At 41.7% G+C, this 6,000-nt stretch overlaps 1 pseudogene; it reads right to left on the minus strand.

The window, feature by feature from the left end:
• Window positions 1–2,636: 2,636 nt before the first annotated feature.
• Window positions 2,637–5,714, minus strand: LOC100468011 (annotated as a pseudogene).
• Window positions 5,715–6,000: the final 286 nt, after the last annotated feature.

The raw sequence follows: 6,000 nt of genomic DNA on the forward strand, positions 1-6,000 counted from the left end.
CTGTTGCAAGGACTTCTAGTACTATGTTGAATAATAGTGGCGAGAGTGGGCATCCTTGTCGTGTTCCTGATCTTAAGGGAAAGGCTTTCAGCTTTTCCCCATTGAGAATAATGCTTGCAGTAGGCTTTTCATAGATGGCTTTTATGTTTCTAATGAAACATCTTTGTCTACAGATGTAAAATTGACCCTTAAACAATGCAGGGGTTAAGGTGCCTGGCCCCCTGCACAGTAGAAAATCCACAAATAAACTGTTTTTTTTTTTAAAGATTTTATTTGTTTGACAGAGACAGCCAGCGAGAGGGGGAACACAAGCAGGGGGAGTGGGAGAGGAAGAAGCAGGCTCCCAGCAGAGAAGCCTGTTGTGGGGCTCGATCCCAGGACTCTGGGATCACTCCCTGAGCCGAAGGCAGACGCTTAACGACTGAGCCACCCAGGCACCCCCACAAATAAACTTTTGACTCCAAAATATAACTACCAATTAACTGTACTTTTTTTTTTAATATTTATTTATGGGATGCCTGGATGGCTCAGTTGATTAAACATCTGCCTTTGGCTCAGGTCATGATCCTGGGGTCCTGGGATCGAACCCCATGTCAGGCTCCCTGCTCAGGGGGGAACCTGCTTCTTCTCCCTCTACCCTTCCCCCTGCTCATGCTCTCTCAGTCTCTCAAATAAAATCTTAAGAAAATTTATTAAAGATAATTATTTTTTTGACAGAGCGAGCAGGGGGAGGGGCAGAGGGAGAGTGTCCTGAAGCAGAGCTCCATCCCAGGACCCTGAGACCATGACCTGAGCCAAGCTGAAATTAAGAGCTGGCTGCTCAACTGGCTGAGCCACCCAGGCTCCCCAAATTAAGCCTACTTTTGACTGGAAACCTTACTGATAAGAGTTGATAAACATTTTGTATGTTATATGTACTACATACTGTATTCTTAAAGTGAGGGAAAAGAAAATATTATAAAAATCATAAGGAAAATAAATTAATAATACTGTGTTGAAGAAGTTCATATATATGTAAGTAAACCTGTGCAGTTCAAACCTGTGTTCAAGGGTAAGGGTTACTGCAGAAATGATCACTGTAGAGCAGCCATATTTTAATTTAAGGATAAATATCAAAGGCAGACACACCAGTGGGCAGCTTTCTGCCAGGCTGTTTGTAAACTTATAGAACATGAGGGGTGCCTGCATGGCTCCGTCAGCTAAGCATCTGACTTCAGCTCAGATCGGGACCTCAGGGTCCCGGGATTGAACCATCCCCCCAAACCCCCTGTCAGGCTCTGCACTGGACATAGAGCCTGCTTGAGATTCTCTCTCCTTCCCCCCTGCCCCAACCCCCACACTCCCACTCTCTATCAAGTAAAATCTTTAAAAAAGCACAAAACTTTCATGTTTTCAGTTTTTCTCAACCACTTTAATATCAATACTATGAGAAGCTCCAATTACTATAAAGGTACTTGCTGAAAGAAGACCAAAAATAATAACTTTTTCTTTTTTAATTGGCAGACAGTTATTACATCTGTCTTGTAAAACATCTGTCTTGAATAACTGTGTAGGTTAGGTCTCTCAAGTGTTTGCCAGTTGGGGTATTTTAAGATGGTCATATATAGTAGTATTTCTGCCAAGTTTATTTTCTCACATGCTAGGTTTATATGTAAACTTTAAAGAACTATTCATTGTACTTGTTTCATGTCTTGTAACTTCTCTGTATTTTGTTACAACACTGCCAGCTGATTGCAGTAATTCACATTCCCATGGAGGATCTGTTCTGTAAGTGTCAGAAGCAAAGAGGAAAAACTTTCAATAAAAGGAAGATAAAGTGTGGAGTATAGCAGAGCAGTGAAGAGTGGGACCTGAGGAAAGGCCGGTAGATTTGGAAATTTGTATCCTGGTCACTTAACAACAGTTTCAGGAGAGAAGGTATGTATCCACGTGGGGCTGAGGAATAGAAGAGCAAGGATAAAGATGGGTTAGTGGTAAGGGTATGGTTCTTTTGAAAGATTGTGAGGCACATGAAAGACAGTACAGTTTTTGGATTTGCTTTTAAATGTAGGAAAGACTTGAGTTTGGTTACAGGCAAAACAAGAAGTAGAGAAGAAAAACCAAGAAGAAGAGGCGAAAAGGCAAGAACGAGGGTGGAGAGCATGGCTGAAGACATCACCTTGGCATGTCTTTTTCAGAGTCAGAGGCTGCATGACTTAAGGTGGGGAAAGGGACAGTAGAGGAGACGGCTCACCGACGGACCTTAGTCCCATTCATGAGAGGTGGTGAGGTCTTATTTCTGGGGGGGTATAAGAGAAGAGGATGGAAGTTTGAGACCCAGAAGGGTCTTTACAACTTCATAAAAGCATGTATGTACATTAATACAGATCTAGAAGGGATCTAGACATTTAAAAGTGGTTTCATTGGGATCATTGCTTAAATTTGTAACTTCTTTAAGAGAACCAAATGGAATAAATGCTATCAAGCAGGACATCAATCATAGGATAAAAATATGGAAAAGAATGATAGATGAAGAAAAACTTGGTTTTAAATTGTTCTTAGATTTCTCTTTCTGTTCCTTTTTTTAAAATTTCTTTTTTTTCTTTTTAAATTTTTATTTATTTTTTAGTTCATGTCTTTTGTTAACCTATATACGATTATTTGTCTTCCGGTTTGTTGAAGCAACAGGTCAGATGACATTTGCCACAGTAACGTCTGTCAAAGTGGCTAGCTGTAAAAACTCCACGCATTCATCTGAAGGGCACTCCCGACAAAGGTGACTGATTTTACCATTCTCATCCACCTTACAGTATTTCAGGACAGCCAGTTTAACCTCCTTTCTCTTACGCTTATTCTTAACGTTTATTCATGAGTGGTATAAGACTTCTTCCTTTTCTTAGCATCACCACGAAGTCTCAACAGAAGATGAAGAGTGGACCCCTTTTGAATGCTATATATAGTCAGACAAAGTACATTGTGTGCCAGCAAAGATCAGTCCCTGCTGCTCAGAAGGAATTCCTTCCTTCTGCTCAATCTTGGCCTTTAGATTTTCTATTGTATCTGAGGGTTTAACCTCAATCCTGACGGTTTTCCCTCGTGAGGGTTTTCACAAAAATCTGCAGCTTGGTGGCACCTCCAACTGAGATGGAGGAAAAGGAAGAGGAGGGTCAGACCTGGGCACACAGGAGAGAGTGTCGGGTAGGCCACTGGCCCGAGAGAGGCCCAAGAGCGCACACACCAGTTTGTGTGGGTTTTTTTAAAAATTAAATTTATACGTGTATGTGATTCTCAAGTCAAGTAGTACAGAAAGGACATCATGAAAAGCTAAGAATCACAATATGGACCTCTACCAGCAAGTTTAGCTCCCCACAGGGAGAACTACTTGAAAGAGTTTTGTGTTTTTTCTGGCAATTGCCTCCATACCGCTCAATAGTATGTTTATATCACTGTTTCTTGATTTCTTTCTTTTTTTTTTTTTTAAAGATTTTATTTATTTATTTGACAGAGATAGAGACAGCCAGCGAGAGAGGGAACACAAGCAGGGGGAGTGGGAGAGGAAGAAGCAGGCTCATAGCAGAGGAGACTGACGTGGGGCTCGATCCCATAACGCCAGGATCACGCCCTGAGCCGAAGGCAGACACTTAACCTCTGTGCCACCCAGGCACCCCCTCTTTTTTTTTTTTTTAAAGATTTTGTTTATTTATTTATTTATTTGGCAGAGATAGAGACAGCCAGCGAGAGAGGGTACACAAGGAGGGGGAGGGGGAGAGGAAGAAGCAGGCTCATAGCAGAGGAGCCTGATGTGGGGCTCGATCCCATAATGCCAGGATCACACCCTGAGCCAAAGGCAGACGCTTAACCGCTCTGCCACCCAGGCGCCCCACTGTTTCTTGATTTCTTAATTTTAGACATAAATTGATGGTTTTCAAGACTGAGAGGATTTAGTTTATGCTTCCCACCGTCCTTCGAGGATTATAATATCATTACTCTTGGTTCCTTTATAGGCTTCCTTTACAATGTCTACTAATTTTTTTTCACTTTTTTTTTTGGACAGAGAGAGAGAGAGAGCAAGTACAAGCAGGGAGTAGTTGCAGAGGGAGAGGAAGAAGTAGGTTCCCTGCTAAACAGAGAGCCTGATGTGGGGCTGTATCACAGGACCCTGGGATCATGACCTGAGCCCGAAGGCAGACGCTTAACCGACTGAGCCACCCGGGTCCCCTGACCTTTATTTCTTATATCGGCTATCAATGGTAATTCTTGTCTATCTGGTGGGTAAGATGACAATATTAATGCCACATCTTTCCTTTTGACTCTCCCTCCACCCTCCATCTTTTGTCATCTGTGTTCTTACAGTTACATTGTCAAAGTTGATGACATTTGCATTCTATTTTATAACTTTATTAATAGTTAGCTTTATTGGTTGATACAGTTGATAGAGTAGATCACAGTTTATACTAGGATCACATTCCCTTACATAGTATTTTGTTTTTCTTGGTGTTTTTAATTATTTTTTCCCCTTGTACTTTTGGCCTTTATCATAACTACAATTATTTTACTGTCCTTCCTCATATCAAGTATTCTCTAAGTCTTCCTTTTGTTCCAGGAAACACTTCTTTGCTTCAGTCTGAACCTGTTGCTTTTTTATCCTTACACACAGCTGTCAGCTTGGGACTTAGCTGCTCTCCTGAACTGAATCCATTATATCCTAAATTCCATATGGGGCAACTATTGCTTTTTGCCTTTGTCTTAGGTCAGCTTCCCTAGAAGAAATGTAAGTTCTTTATTTCTAAAAAATGTTGTAGATAGTATATGCATCATAAATATCTTTCCCCGGTCTGTGGCTTATCTTGTCTTAGTTGGTAATATCTGTTGATACACTCCTAGCTGTATTTCAGAACTTAATTCAAACATACCTTTGTGACAACTGAATGCTCACTTCCCCCACGTCATGTTAATCATTCCATCCTCTGAGACACAATAACCATTTCCACATAACACTGTTTTAGCACTTAATCACAGTGCATTCTAAGTGCCTTCATTCCATTATTCTCCTTTTCAGGAGAGGTACCTTATTAGTTTGCTCAAACACTTATTTAGCCCAGCCTTAGTTAAGTGCCCAATAAATATTTTCTGAAAGAAATTATACCCTTGAATTTTAGCCATTTCCATTAACTGCTGCTACTCCAATCTATACTGGTCAGGGTTCTCAATCACAAATTCTTTTTTTTTTTTTTTTTAAGATTTTTATTTATTTGACAGAGAGAGACAGCCAGCAAAAGAGGGAATACAAGCAGGGGGAATGGGAGAGAAAGAAGCAGGCTCCCAGCGGAGGAGCCTGATGTGGGGCTTGATCCCAGAACGCTGGGATCAAGCCCTGAGCCGAAGGCAGACGCTTAACGAGTGTACCACCCAGGCACCCCATCAATCACAAATTCTTAACTGTCTCCCTTAAGCAGAAAAGGGATTTATCAAAAATTATCCAATCACTTACAAAATTGTTGGAAATGCTAGAGGAGGTCTTGATGTAAATCTTGTAGAAACTCCAGAAACATGCTACAGCAATGACCTGATAGGCAAAGTGCCGCGGCTGCTGCCGCCACCAAACACTGGAAGCCAGGAGTCCAACATGTATATAACCACTGTTGTCTCCAGAGCTGGGCCACTTCTGCTGCTGCCTTCACTGGCAAATGGAAGTTCTGGACAGAGCCTATTTCCTCACGTTTGCTCCCTCCCATATCCTCAGTCTTATGCAGATGGATCTGACCTTTGTAGACGGGTCATACACTGCATCTGAGCTGCAAGACAAGTGGGGTTTGTGTTCTGGTATTTCTATCAGGAGGCAAGACTCATGTAGAAATTTCCCCCAATACAGAAAAGATGACAGGCAAACAACGGGGACAGATGCCATTACACCTTCCTAGATGCCTCTTCAATACAACACTGCAGTGTTGTCTACCTTCGTGTGTGAGAACTTCAGGGAATTCAGTATCCCTGTACTCATTTTGATTTGACATGCCTCAC

The sequence above is a fragment of the Ailuropoda melanoleuca genome, chromosome 5 (assembly GCF_002007445.2).
Source record: "Ailuropoda melanoleuca isolate Jingjing chromosome 5, ASM200744v2, whole genome shotgun sequence".
Taxonomy (NCBI): Eukaryota; Metazoa; Chordata; class Mammalia; order Carnivora; family Ursidae; genus Ailuropoda; species Ailuropoda melanoleuca.